Source organism: Ovis canadensis, chromosome 1 (genome assembly GCF_042477335.2).
Source record: "Ovis canadensis isolate MfBH-ARS-UI-01 breed Bighorn chromosome 1, ARS-UI_OviCan_v2, whole genome shotgun sequence".
NCBI lineage: Eukaryota > Metazoa > Chordata > Mammalia > Artiodactyla > Bovidae > Ovis > Ovis canadensis.
The window spans coordinates 177,016,660-177,032,804 of NC_091245.1; positions in this window are offsets into that span (position 1 = coordinate 177,016,660).

Sequence of the window (16,145 nt, forward strand, 5' to 3'; positions counted from 1 at the left end):
TATACATCAACAAACAATGAGCAGCTCACTTCTCAAAGCCAAACTTGTGCCAAGAAAAGATCATGGTGACTGTTTGGTGGTCTGCTGCCGGTTTGATCCACTACAGCTTTCTGAATCCTGGTGAAATCATTACATCTGAGAAGTATACTCAGCAAATTGATGAAATGCACTGAAAACTGTAATGCCTGAAGCCAGCATTGGTCAACAGAAAGGACCCAATTATTTTCCATGACAATGCCCAACCACAGGTTACACAACTAATTGCTTCAAAAGTTTTGAATTGAAGAATTATGCACAAAGAATTGAAGCAATTGCACAATTGCTTCAAAAGTTGAACAAATTGGGTTACGCCTCATCTACCATATTCACTTGACCTCTTGCCAACCGAGTACCACTTCAAGTATCTTGACAACTTTTTGTAGGGAAAATGCTTCTACAACCAGCAGGAGGCAAAAAATGCTTTCCAAGGGTTCAGCAAATCCTGAAGCATGCATTTTTACACTACAGGAATATACAGACATTTCTTGTTGGCAAAAATGTTAATTGCAACGGTCCTTATTTTTATTAGTAAAGATGTATTTGAACCTAGTTGTGATTTAAAATTCACGTCCAAAACTTCAATTATTTTTGTACCAACCTAAGAAATACTTGTCATATTAATAAGTCACATCAGGAAATAATCACTAGCATTTTCCAATTTTGTCACAATCATGATCAAAAAACTTAAAGCCAATGACTGCAATTTTTCTTGTTTTAACTAGGAGATTGAGTCAACTAACTTATGAGGAATATTATTTTACAAATATTTTGAGAATGGAGGAATAATCCACCTATAAGTGTCCTACAAGTAATATATCCAAAAAAAAAGGATACAAAAGTTGAAAATAAAGATTAAAAATAGATGTAATAAGCAAATAACATAAAATAAATTGATAGTTACAATAGTGTTAGGCAAAACAGACATGACAACAGAAAGCAATAATAAAGCACAGCAATTGGTAAACTTAACATTTAGTAAGAATATATAGTGTTTCTAATTTGTGTGAAGAAAGCTGAGCACTGAAGAATTGATGCTTTTGAATTGTGGTGTTGGAGAAGATTCTTGAGAGTACTTTGGACTGCAAGGAGATCCAACCTCTCCATCCTAAAGGATATCAGTCCTGAGTGTTCATTGGAAGGACTGATGTTGAAACTGAAACTCCAGTACTCTGGCTACCTGATGTGAAGGGCTGACTCATTCGAAAAGACCCTGTTGTTGGGAAAGATTGAAGGCAGGAGGAGAAGGGGATGACAGAGGTTGAGATGGCTGGATGGCATCACCGACTCGATGGATGTGAGTTTGAGTGAACTCCAGGAGTTGATGATGGACAGGGAGGCCTGGCGCGCTGCGGTTCATGGGGTCACAAAGAGTCAGACATGACTGAGCGACTGAACTGAACTGAACTTAATATCATAAAGCCAAAATTTACAGAACCAAAAAGAGAAAGTATAAAAGTAAGACCCTGAGGAGGAAATTTTCCCTCTACTCTTACTGGTTCTTTTGGCTGGTGTAATAATTGAAATAAGACAGATTAATAGGAGAAAAGTCAATTTAGCTTTGTAACTATGGGGTCCCCCCAAAACCTGAGACTCAGAGAAGGTACCAAAGCAAAGAAGGAAGCTTTCATACATTTTAGACAAAGAAACAATAAACTCGTGAGGAACTGACAAGACAAAGAAGCTTAGGTCTGAGTACTAATTAGTGAAGAATCTAACAGAATTTGTTTACACAGCCTTCTCAGCCCTAATTCCCTGTCTCTGGTGATAAGGATGTCTCTCTACATCCTGCTACAGGGAGGCTACCTTTCTCATGGGAGATTTATCTCCTACTTTCAGGGGAACAAAGGAAGGGGACAAAGAGGGTCAGAGTGTCCTTCTGGCACTGGCTGTTTCTTAGATAACTTTAAAATAATCAATATGCCACTTTGGCATATTTTGTCATGACCTGCCCTGAGCCACATCAACTTAAACACAATTTTCTCTGTAATTTATGGATTAATACACAAAGAAATCAATAAGGATTTGGAAGATGTAGAAAATATTGTTAATATTGACTCAATGAAAAACTTATAAGCTGCTGTGCTCTGGCAAGCTGTTATGCTGTGAAAGGGTTATAACTTGGTCCAGATCTTAAGTCTCTCTGCCCTAGGAGTGCTGAAGTAGGTGTCCTGAGCCTCTCAGACCAGTCTCATCTGATCTCAAGTAACCCCACTCATTTATGCTACTAATACATGATATGAAAACATCTGAGGGACTGAGAAGTGGGCTTTTATAGAAAACTATATTCAGTAACCAGATATTTTCAGGAACACATAGAACAGTTATGAAAATTATTGACCACATTCTAAGCCATAAACTAAGCCTTGGTATATGTCAAAAAAGCAGAATTACAGACACATTCTTTGACAATTAAGAAAGAAGTTGTTTTGTTAAAAAATAAGTTTAAAAGGTAAGTAAATTTGGAAATGATAAACACATTTTTAAATATCCCATGGATAAAAGAATAATGAAAGTTAAAACTGAGAGGTAAAGCTGAACTATGATTCCACCTACTTTTGGGTTGTTTTAATTGATACTTAGAAGGAAATGTAGTCTTTTTTTTTTTTTTCATCACTTTAGTTTTTTATTTTTTAAATTTTAAAATCTTTAATTCTTACATGCATTCCCAAACATGAACCCCCCTCCCACCTCCCTCCCCATAACATCTTTCTGGGTCATCCCCATGCACCAGCCCCAAGCATGCTGCATCCTGCGTCAGACATAGAGGAAATGTAGTCTTAAAAGCTCATGTTAAAAAATAGGGTGAAAACCAAGCATTAAATATCAACTGTAAAATGTTGGCGATAAACAAGAGTCTAAATAGAGAAGTAAACACAGAGCAGCAATTCATTAGGAAAAGATATAGAATTTGCAAAGCCAAAATTGATTCTTTGATAAGGTATAATGTCAATACTTTCAAGCTTCTATATCAGTGATCTGCAACTGAGAGCAATTTTGCTTTCCTCGTCTTCCAACCCTTCCCCAGGGAACATCTGGCGAAGACTGAAGACAAACTGTGATTGGAAATACAACCTGGGGTGGAGTGTGTCACTGGAATATGGTGGGTAGAGTCCAAAGATGATGCTGAAAATCCTGCATGTGGGCTTCCCTGGTGGCTCATTGTCAAAGAATCTGCCTGACAATGCAGGAAATGCAGGTTCAATCCCTGATCCGAAAGAGTCCCACATGCCACACAGCTAAACTAGTGTGCCACAACCATTGAGCCTGGGCTCTAGAGTCCAAACTGCAGCTACTGAGGTTCATGTCTCAAGCCCCAACTACTGCTACAACCACTGAAGCTCAAGTGCCTGAAGAACCTAAGCCACCCCATTTTGTTAAAAAAAGACTCCATTTTAGAGTTCTGAGGAAAGAGTCTTTGGAAATCCCCTGACCTCACCCCACCACCTGCGAGCCAATAGATCCCAGATCAGGATCTCCTGACTTTACGTTCAGGACTTATGACCTGCCCAGGAAATTCGAATTAAGCCCGGGAAATGGGAATCAATCAGAACCCGTGGCCAGCCAGGGAAATGAAAACCAATCAGAACCCAACACCTAACCCTTCCACAGAAGGTAACCAATTAGACGTCTCCCAACCTGGAAACTCCCATTTTTCGAATTTTTCGCATGAGAATACCGTATATAAGCAATGTAACCCAGAGTTCAGGGCTCCTCTCCTTAGCTGCTGCCTTGGTAACGGTGGGAGCCCCAGCTCGAGCTTGGTAACAAAAACTTTCTTGCTTTTGCATCGGATACCAGCTCTCTGGTGGTCATTGGGAGATTTCACGACTTGGGCATAACACCTATAGCCCATGCTCTACCACAGGAGAAGCTACTGCAGTGTGAAGCCTGCACACGGCAACTAGAGTAGCCCCACTCACCGAAAACTAGAGAAAAGCCTGTGCAGCAGTGAAGACCCAGCACAGCCAATACATTAAAAAATATATATTTTTAAAATCCTGTAATGCACAGGACAGCTCCTATTAACAAAGAATCATTGACCCAAAAGGTCAAAGTTGAGAAATCCTATTCAGTTAAATGGATTAAGTATAGGGAGAAGCCATAATACACAATATTAGGAATGAAAAGGGGCTCATGTCCACAAATATAGAAAAATATTAAGCTAATTAGACTCTTAACATTGGTGATATAAGATGAAGGGGTAGAGGGATGTATGCTCATCTTCTCCTGTGAGAACTCCAAAACTACAACTCGCTGCTGAATAACTGTCGACTGGAGAATATTGGATCCTACCAACAAAAGATACCCCACATCCAAGGGCAAAGGAGAAGCCCCAGCAAGATGGTAGGAGGGGAAAAATCACATTTAGAATCAAACCCCTTATCTGCCAGAGATGCTCAGAGGGCTCAAACAAACTTTGTGAGCACCAGGACCCAGAGACCCCACAGAGACTGAGCCAGACTGTGTTTCAGTGTCTTCTGCGAAGATATGGGTAAGCAGTAGCCTGCCGCAGGATCAGGGGCAGGGGCTCAGGGCACAGCAGACCAGGGTATGGCACAAGCCCTCTTGAAGGAGGTCGCCATTAACCGCTCTATAGGGCTGCCAGAACTTACACAGGACTGGGGAAACAGATGCTTAGAGGGCACAACTAGAATCTTGTGCACACCAGGACCCAGGAGAAGGGAGCAGTGACCACACAAGAGACTGAACCAGACGTGCCCGTGAGTGTCCAGGAATCTCTGGCAGAGGTCGACAGTGGCCAGCTGCAGGGTCAAGGGCTCTGAGAGCAGCAGTGCCTGCATGGAACCTTTTGAAGGAAGTCTCCATTATCTCCCTTACCTTCACCATAGTTTGGCCTCAGGTCAAATAACAGGGAGGGAACACAGCCCCACCCATCAACAGAAAATTGGATTAAAGATTTACTGAGCTTGAAAGATGATGCTGTGAAAGTGCTGCACTCAATATGCCAGCACATTTGGAAAACTCAGCAGTGGCCACAGGACTGGAAAAGGTCAGTTTTCATTCTAATTCCAAAGAAAGGCAATGCCAAAGAATGCTCAAACTACCGCACAATTGCACTCATCTCAGATGTTAGTAAAGTAATGCTCAAAATTCTCTTCAGCAATATGTGAACCGTGAACTCCCTGATGTTCAAGCTGGTGTTACAAAAGGCAGAGGAACCAGAGATCAAATTGCTAACATCCACTGGATCATGGAAAAAGCAAGAGAGTTCCAGAAAAACATCTATTTCTGCTTTATTGACTAGGCCAAAACCTTTGACTGTGTGGATCACAATAAACTGTGGAAAATTCTGAAAGAGATGGGAATACCAGACCACCTGACCTGCCTCTTGAGAAACCTATATGCAGGTCAGGAAGCAACACTTAGAACTGGACGTGGAACAACAGACTGGTTCCAAATAGGAAAAGGAGTATGTCAAGGCTGTATATTGTCACCCTGCTTATTGAACTTCTATGCAGAGTACATCATGAGAAACGCTGGACTGGAAGAAACACAACCTGGAATCAAGATTGCCGGGAGAAAAATCAATAACCTCAGATATGCAGATGACACCACCCTTATGGCAGAAAGTGAAGAGGAGCTAAAGAGCCTCTTGATGAAAGTGAAAGAGGAGAGTGAAAAAGTTGGCTTAAAGCTCAACATTCAGAAAACAAAGATCATGGCATCCAGTCCCATCACTTCATGGGAAATAGATGGGGAACAAGTGGAAACAGTGTCAGACTTTATTTTTGGGGGGCTCCAAAATCACTGCAGATGGTGACTGCAGCCATGAAATTAAAAGACGCTTACTCCTTGGAAGAAAAGTTATGACCAACCTAGATAGTATATTCAAAAGCAGAGATATTACTTTGCCGACTAAGGTCCATCTAGTTAAGGCTATGGTTTTTCCTGTGGTCATGTATGGATGTGAGAGTTGGACTGTGAAGAAGGCTGAGAACCAATGCTTTTGAACTGTGGTATTGGAGAAGACTCTTGAGAGTCCCTTGGACTGCAAGGAGATACCACCAGTCCATTCTGAAGGAGATCAGCCCTGGGTGTTCTTTGGAAGGAATGATGCTAAAGCTGAAACTCCAGTACTTTGGCCACCTCATGTGAAGAGTTGACTCATTGGAAAAGACTCGGATGCTGGGAGGGCTTGGGGGCAGGAGGAGAAGGGGACGATCAAGGATGAGATAGCTGAATGGTATCACGGACTTGATGGACGTGAGTCTGAGTAAACTCCGGGAGATGGTGATGGACAGGGAGGCTTGGCGTTCTGTGATTCATGGGGTCGCAAAGAGTTGGACATGACTGAGCGACTGAGCTGAACTGAGCATGCACCCACCCATCAGAACAAGACCCTGTTTCCCCCTCAGTCAGTCTCTCCAATCAGGAAGCTTCCATAAACCCCTTATCCATCAGAGGGCAGACAGAATGAAAAGCACAATCACAGAAAACTAAACAAACTGATCACATGGACCACAGGCTTGTCTAACTCAATGAAACTATGAGCCATGCCATAAGGCCACCCAAGATGGTGGTCATGGTGGAGATTTCTGACAAAATGCGGTCCACTAGAGAAAGGAATGGCAAACCGCTTCAATATTCTTGCCTTGAGAAATCCCATGAACAGTAAGAAAAGGCAAAAAGACAGGACATTGAAAGATGAAATACCCAGGTCACTAGGTGCCCAATATGCTACTGGAGAAGAGGGGAGAAATAACTCCAGAAAGAATGAAGAGACAGAGCCAAAGCAAAAGCAACACCCAGTTATGGCTGTGACTGGTAATGGAAGTAAAGTCCGATGCTGTAAAGAGCAATGTTGCATAGGAACCTAGAATGTTAGGTCCATGAATCAAGGCAAATTGCAAGTGGTCAAACAGGAGATGGCAAGAGTGAACATTGACAGTTTCGGAATCAGTGAACTAAAATGTACTGGATGGGTGAATTTAACTCAGACGACAGTTCTATCTACTACTGTGGGCAAGAATCCCTTAGAAGAAATAGAGTAACCATCATAGCAAACAAAAGACTCTTGGATGCAATCTCAAAAATGACAGAATAATTTCTGTTCATTTCCAAGGCAAAACACTCAATAGCACAGTAATCCAAGTCTATGCCCCAAACAGTAATGCTGAAGAAGCTGAAGTTGTATGGTCTAACACCCAAAAAAGATGTCCTTTTCATTATAGTGGACTGGAATGCAAAAGCAGGATATCAAGAGATACCTGGAGTAACAGGCAAATTTGGCCTTGGAGGACAAAACGAAGCAGGTCCAAGGCTAACAGAGTTTGCCAAGAGAACACACTGGTCATAGAAAACACTCTCTTCCAACAAAAGAAGAGAAGACTCTACATATGGACATCACCAGATGGTCAATACTGCAATCAGATTGATTATATTCTTTGCAGCCAAAGATGGAGAAGCTCTATACAGTCAGCAAAAAAACAAGACCCGGAGCTAGCTGTGGCTCAGATCATGAACTCCTTATTGCCAAATCCAGACTTGAAGAAAGAAAGGAAAAGCACTAGACCATTCAGGTATGACCTAAATCAAATCCCTTATGATTATACAGTGGAAGTGAGAAATAGATTGAAGGGATTAGATCTGATAGACAGAGTGCCTGAAGAACTATGGACAGAGGGTTCATGACATTGTACAAGAGGCAGAGATAAAGACCATCCCAAGAAAAAGAAATGCAAAAATGCCAAATAGTTGTCTGAGGAGGCCTTAAAAATACCCAAGAAAAGAAGACAAGCTAAAGGCGAAGGAGAAAAGGAAAGATATACCCATTTGAATGCAGAGTTCCAAAGAATAGCAAGGAGAGATAAGAAAGCCTTTCTCGATGATCAGTGCAAAGAAATAGAGGAAAACAATAGAATGGGAAAGACTAGAGATCTCTTCAAGAATATTAGAGATACCAAGGGAACATTTCATGCAAAGACGGGCACAATAAAGGACAGAAATGGTAGGGACCTAACAGAAGCACAAGATATTAAGAGGTGGCAAGAGTACACAGAAGAACTATATAAAAAAGATCTTCATGACCCAGATAACCACAATGGTGTGATCACTCACCTAGAGTGAGACATTCTGGAATGCCAAGTCAAGTGGGCCTTAGGAAGCATCACTATGAACAAAGCTAGTGGAGGTAATGGAATTCCCACTGAGCCATTTCAAATCCTAAAAGATGATGCTGGGAAAGTGATACACTGAATATGCCAGCAAATTTGGAAACTCAGCAGTGACCACAGGACTGGAAAAGGTCAGTTTTCATTCCAATCCCAAAGAAGGGCAATGCCAAAGAATCTTCAAGTTCAGTTCAGTCGCTCAGTTGTGTCAGACTGTTTGTGACCCCATGGACTGCAGCACGTCAGGCTTCCCTGTCCATCACCAACTCCTGGAGCCTACTCAAACTCATGTCCATTGTGTCAGTGATGCCATCCAACCGTCTCATCCTCTGGCATCCCCTTTGCCTCTTGCCTTCAATCTTTCCCAGTATCAGGGTCTTTTCCAATGAGTCAGTTTTCATATCAGGTGGCCAAAGGATTGGAGTTTCAGCTTTAGCATCAGTACTTCCAATGAATACTCAGGACTGATTTCCTTTACAATGAACTGGTTGGATCTCCTTGCAGAGCAACAGACTCTCAAGAGTCTTCTCCAACACCACAGTTCAAACTACCACACAATTGCACTCACCTCACATGCTAGCAAAGTAATGCTCAAAATTCTCCAAGCCAGGCTTCAACAGTATGTGAACCATGAACTTCCAGGTGTTCAAGCTGGATTTAGAAAAGGCAGAGGAACCAGAGATCAAGCTGCCAACATCAGCTGGATCATCGAAAAAGCAAGAGAGTCCAGAAAAACATTTACTTCTTCTTTATTGACTATGCCAAAGCCTTTGACTATGCATATCACAACAAACAGTGGAAAATTCTGAAAGAGATGGGAATACCAGACCACCTTACCTGCCTCCTGAGAAACCTGTATGCAAGTCAAGAAACAACAGTTAGAACTGGACATGGAACGACAGACTGGTTTCAAATCGGGAAAGGAGTACATCAAGGCTGTATATTATCACTCTTCTTATTTAACTTATATGCAGAGTATATCATGCAAATTGCCTGGCTGGATGAAGCACAAGCTGGAATCAGGATGGCTAGGAGAAATATCAGTAACGTCAGATATGCAGATGACACCACCCTTATGGCAGAAAGGAAAGAAGTACTAAAGAGCCTCTTGATGAAAGTGAAAGAGGAGAGTGGAAAAAATTGGCTTAAAATTCAACATTCAGAAAACTAAAATCATGGAATCTTGTCCTTTCACTTCATGGCAAATAGATATGGAAATAGTGACACACTTCATTTTTTTGGGCTCCAAATTCACTGCAGATGGTGACTGCAGCCATGAAATTGAAAGACGCTTGCTCCCTGGAGGAAAAGTTATGACCCACCTAGATAGCATAGTAAAAAGCAGAGAGATTAGTTTGCCAAAAAAGGTCCATCTAATCAAAGCCATGGTTTTTCCAGTAGTCATGTATGGATGTGAGAGTGGGACTGTAAAGAAAGCTGAGCACCGAAGAATTGATGCTTTTGAACTGTGGTGGAGAAGACTCTTGAGAGTCCGTTAGACTGCTAGAAGATCCAGCCAGTCCATCCTAAAGGAAATTAGTCCTGAATATTCATTGGAAGGACTGATGCTGAAGCTGAAACCTCAATACTTTGGGCACCTGATGCGAAGAACTGACTTGTTTGAAAAGACCCTGATGCTGGGAAGGATTGAAGGCAGGAGGAGAAGGGGACGACAGAGGATGAGACTTTTGGATGGCATCACCAGCTCGATGCACATGAGTTTGAGTAAGCTCCGGGAGTTGGTGATGGACAGGGAAGCCTGGTGTGCTGCAGTCCATGGGGTCACAAAGAGTAGGACATGACTGAGCCAGTGAACTGAACTGAATTAGAATCTTACTAACAAATATATACAGAAATGAATAGACATTTAGACAAAATGCATAAATTTCTAGAAAAATACAAATTTACCAAAACTAAAGAAAAGAAGAGAAAAACTAAAATTTTCTAAAATTGTTACAAAATTTGGCTCAATACTTTACAATCTTCCTAGTGGAAACAGATATTCTCCTGTATATGTGTTAGTCGCTCAGTCGTGTCTGAGTCTTTGTGATCCCATGGACTGTAGCCCACCTGGCTCCTCTGTCCATGATATTCCTCAAGCAAGAATATTAGAGTGGGTAGCCATTCCCTGCTCCAGGGGATCTTCCTGACCCAGAAATCAAACTTGAGTCCCCAATATTGCAGCCAGATTCTTTACCATCTGAGGCATCAGGGAAGCCCAGGTACTCTCCTCCTCTACTGGTGAAGAATATAATACAGTACACAATGGAGGGCAATTTGGCAATAAATTTAAAAATTATGAATTCATTTGCTCTTTGCTATAGCACCCCCATTTTAAAGCATTCATTCTACAGGTACATTAGGACATATTAGGATATCTTTGAAATTATATTTCTACACAAAATTTATTGCCATATTTGCAATAGTAAAATTCTGAAAGCAATATGAATCTTTTAAGTGAATTCTGATATAGTCACTAAATGGAATATTATGCAACTATAAAGAAGAATGAAGACACATTGTGCATTGATATAAAAAGCTTTCAGGGTATAGGTTAAAATTTCTTTTTAAGTCTGTAATAGTGTATAATGTATGCTGCCTTTTGTGTAAGTCAGTCAAGGCTGGAGGAATAAAAATATGCATATTTTACATTTATTTATATTTGTATAAATAGAGATCTATTAGTGTCAGTTGCTCAGTCATGTCCTATTCTTTTGTGAACCCATGGGCTGGAGTCTGTCAGGCTCCTCTGTCCATGGAATTCTCTAGGCAAGAATACTGGAGTGGGTTGCCATTTCCTACTCCAGGGGATCTTCCTGACCCATGGCCTGAACCTCATCTCCCACATTGCAGGCCAATTCTTTACTGTTTGAGCCATAGTGTAATTCCATGCAAATTCCAACAGGCTCTTTTGTGAAAGTTGAAGGCTGATTCTAATATTTATATAGAAATGTAGATGCCAAATAATAGTAGTCAAAATGTTTTTGAAGGAGAATAAAGATGGGGAGATAAGTTGTTGCTGGGACATGAAGCACACCAAAAAATGAGGCGGGTGGTCAAGGAGGAGGTAGGAAGGAAGGAGGAGAGAGAGAGAGAGAGGAGGAAAAGACAGAGGGCTTTTGCAGGCATGTGGGAGATGGCGGGTTTTAGGGGGTATGTTCAAAGGGCAGATATATGTGTCTTCCTTACTCTTGGGGCCCCATATTTGGTGTTGGCTGTGAAATGTCCCTGGAAGCAGTCTCTGAATCAGACACACTTGAGAGTGGTGTTAAAGATTTCTGAGACAGAACAGAGAAAGGACTCCTATGAGAAACAGGTCAACAGCCGCAGGCAGCAGGAGCAAAGATGGTAGCAGGACCTCTTGTTCAGACAATATGAAAGATTCCCTCTAGAGAAGTAGAGAGGTTTCCAAAAACACTCCAGACTGAATTTCGCACAATTTTAACAACTGAAGGAATGAAGCCAGAATTAATTTGATTCTCACAATAAAAGCAATTTAACTTTTGTTTCAGAGTCTGATCTACTCAGACACACCAACCCAAATGAACAGGGTTTCTCTTGCAGAAATAAATCACAGCACTACAGCGAGAGAAAAGGCAGAAAGGCAAAAATATGGAGCACAACTTCTTTCAAGGCTTTTATTTAATAATTGTCCTTTCCTCAGATGGCTCTGACAGTAAGCGTACTAAATGCTAAGAAAGCAATATCATAAAATTGACTTTTTAAATGTTAACATTTTTGTGCCCTGATTATTTTATTGGTTGCTGTTTATTAATATAAAGCTGTACAAAGGTGATACAAATTTCTGTCTTGAAAATTTTATTGGCCTTACTTTCTAAGCAGGATAATTAAATAACAATAATTGGGCAAATGAAGATGAAAAAAGCATGGTAATCACTTGTCATTCTAATGTCATCAGAAGATAATTCATGTAAGCTCAGACATGCTACTATTTAATCTACCTCCTTTCAATTTGGGTAATGTTGCATTCTAATCAGGGTAATTAAAGCTTACTCAATTATAAAGGAGTGTTCCATAAGGTAGGAGAGCAGAAGCAGGTATTTGTATGTGCATTTTGCTTAATAGCACCTTCTTATGTGTCACCAACAAAAGGCAAACTCTGAGTCTACTTTCAAAATCAATTGGTTGTTGACTGAAAAGTAAATAAATGTTTGCTTAATAATCAGTATCTTGTGTTCAATAAGGAAAAGGAAAAGATTCTGAAGTGAAAACAAAAGTCTCTTAAAATTTGAAACTAGCCCCATTTTTCCAAAAACTAAAATATACTCATTAAATCATCCCACTGGTTCTCTGGGCTTTAATAATTTTATCATGATTTATTCATAACAGCTTTTTCCTTTCATCATTAGGTATGACGGTAGGGAAGAAACCCACCAAACAGCATACCAACCAACAGCTGTTGGAGGTGATAGAAATTTCCTGGGAAAGAAAATATGTTTAATATTTTTTTCATCTTTTTGTTGTGTTTTGAAAGCTGCTTGTCACAGCACAGTTCGTATATGAAGTGTTTTCATATTACATAAAATGTGAGATATTTTACACTGAGCCTAATTATGCCCTGTGTGTTGGAAACAATTTTTGCCCAAGTAGAGCCAGAAAAGAATTCTTAGCCAAAAATTCCAAATACATACTGACTCCAGACTGCCATCCCTTACCTATCATGCTTCTCAGCACTTAGTTCTGACATTTCTACTTTATTTATGTATGCTTCCAAAGAGCTCAGAGAGCTCAAAATCACTGTAGTGGAGCCATAAGATCTGAAACATGGCGCCTCCCTCCCCCAGTAACTCTCAAGGGTTTTATGGGATCCCTCCAGGATATACTGCAAAGCAAAGAGTGTTGTCACTTTTCTGACAATGCATAAACTCAAGAGGAAAGCCTTCTTCTGTTTTGTATTGAAATTCAATTTCCTTTCAAAAATAAAAGTTGAGTTACACTATTTGTTATTTCTTGCACATGGATTCTTAAGTTCTTCAAGGGGCAAAGTCCTCTACCAGACAGAATGTCGAAGAGGTCAGAGAGCTCTTTGATAAATGCAGAATCATAATCTGGTTTTCTTTTCTCTAATGTGTGGGCTAACCTGTACACAGGTATAATAGTCAAGGAAAGAATTTAAGGATTTTAAAATTTGTACAAATTTTTGTAAATCGACAAAGTGGTTCAGCATATGAATAAAGAATCTACTCCTCTCTGGGCCTCTGCCTTGCCTGCTTGCTGCTTTTGAGAGAACTGCCCAATGCAATTTATCCAGCTGAGGTTGCCACATACTATACCACTTGACCCACAATTGACCCAAAGGTAGGCCCTGGCCACTAACCTATAATGTGATCTGTTATAAGGATTCTTTCAAGCTAAGGTGTGATGACAATATCACCGGACCGAAGTCAATCTTGTTATTCTTTTAGGCTTGTAATTACTGAAAAAAATTTGTAGTGGGTCTAGAATGAGACAGATAGTAAGAAACAAAGGGAGGATCTGAGAGACACAGTGGTGGAATATTAGAACATGGATCTATATATAAGGGCTCTAAAGGAAGGTTGACTAGAATTCCTTTTGTATCACCAGAGCTCCCATCAATGGGGATTAGAGCAATTTGCTGTGTCATGAAGATATTTGTCTCACTGGAACTTGGACACATAGGTCATTTATTCATTAAGCAGCTATTTAACAAGCACTTAGTATATGCTAGACACTGTTCTTAATGTGGACAACGCAGCAGTTAAATAGCAGACAAGACACCCCATGTCTCTTGTGGGGCTTATATTTTATTGGGGAGAGGCAGAGAATAAGCAAATTAGTAAATAATCTGATTGTTAGAAGGAAAACTGCAGAGAAAATAGAGCAAAAAGAAGAATGTAACGGCGAGAGGAAGTGATGGGTAGTTACAGTTTTAAGTGTGGTAGTCAAGAAAGGCCTAAGAAGGTAATATCTGGGATTTGCAGGAGATGAAAGAGCTACTCATGAGGAGAGCTGGGGCAAGAATGTTCCAATGAAAGAAACTGTGTCCAACGTGAGCAGTCCAGCTGTGATGGCCACTGCGGCAGCAACAGAGTGAATAAGGGGAGACCAGGAGGAAAGGAGTCAGAGGTAAATGGAGGGGGAGGGAAGGAGAATGCATGGGACCATATAGGCCATTGGAATTTGTCTTTGGTGACAGGGAACCCTTGAAAGATTTTGAGCACAGTGATTAGTCTATGTTTTAACAGAGTCTCCCCAGTTGCTATATTAGATTTAATAGTAGGCAGTCAAGTGACCTTGAGATAACTGCAATAGTTCTGATGGGAGATGATGGTTTGAGCCACAGTAGTAGCAGCAATGAAGAGTTCTTAGATTCTGTGTGTGTATTTTGCGAGTGTTCATGTTCCTTTCTGAGTTTTTTAGGTCTGTCTATATATGAAACTCAAGAAAGCATTTGTTGAATGAAAATGCACTAATTGAAAAAAATGACATCTGCTTCCAGGAAGATGGAATATAAATAATTTTCCTATTTCTCCCACTAAGTACAATTAAAACCCCTGAGCATTATATATGACAAACAGAAGAACTTGAGAGACTGAGGGAAGCTGCAAACCAGCTAGAAACCTAGCATCCAAGAAACAGAGTAATGAGTTCTCTGGGTTTTCTTTTTATCTCATATGTCCCATGTTACTGATCAGTTGCCAAGTTGTGTTCAACTCTTTGCTACCCCATGGACTTCAACAATCCAGGCCTTCCTGTTCCTCACCATCTCCCCGAATTTGCCTATTTGGAACTAAAGAAGCCAAGCAACCTGAAAATGCCAATGAGCTCAAACAAACAAAAAAGCTTACTCTCTATAGCTAAAGGGCCAGGAAAGAGGCCACCTAACAAAACAAAAAACTTTTAGATAATAACTTCTCAGCTCCAGGCAAATACCATAGAGAAAACTGTAGCCCCACCTCCAATCATGCAAGTGAAGACTCAGAGAGAAGCCTAGACTTCCACACCCTTGATGCTGTAAGAGATAGTCCCAAATCCCTGCTAGGGTGGTGTCAAAGAAGCCAGTGGAGACCCAGGATTTTCATCCCCCTTCCACCCGCTACACTGTGAGGTCTCCATCCTGCAGTGTCAGTGGAAGTCATATGGAGAACCTGGACTTCCACCTTTCATCCAGCCATTTTAAGGGAGCCCTTCTCATCACTTGGTAGAGGCAAGGACATCAGAGGAGGCTTAGCGGAGAGTCAGGACCCTCAGCATTGCCCAGCAGTAATGAGACCACTCAAATAGACAAGACAATCAGTAGGTGCCAACCGTGAGATGACAGGTGTTACAGTGAAAAGATTTTAGAGCAGCCATGATTTTAAAAAAGCTTCAGTGAGAAATTATGAGCATGCTTAAAGCAAATGAAAACACAGTCTTAGCAAAAAAATAGAAGACAAAGAACCAAAGAGAAATTTTGGAATTGAGAAATAGAAACCTTAAAATGAAACCTCAGCAGTTGGGCTCAACAGTCGAATGGATAGAACAGGAAAAAGAATCAGTGAACTAAAGACTGAAGAATAGAAATTACCCAGTACTTTTTGAACAAAAAATAGAAAGTAAATGAAAAAAATAGAGTATCAGGGATCTGTAGGATTATAACAGAATCTAACATTAATATCATTGGTGTTTCCATGGAAAAGGAGGAAAAAGGCAGAGCTGAAAAAGTACTTGAAGAAAATTTCCCAAATTTAGCAAGACACAAATCTACATGATCAAAAAATGGACCAACCCCTAAACAGGATAAACCCAAAGACATTCATGTCATTATTGTATGTTGAATTTTGTCAAATGTCTTCTCTGCATCAGTGATACAATCTTGTGATTATATGATCATTTTTCTTGAGTCCCTTAATAGGGTGAATTATATTGATTTTTTTTTGAACACTGGACAAATGTCACCCCTGAAGTAAATTATGCTTGTTCATGGTTTGTCATTTTTTTACTATGTTGCCA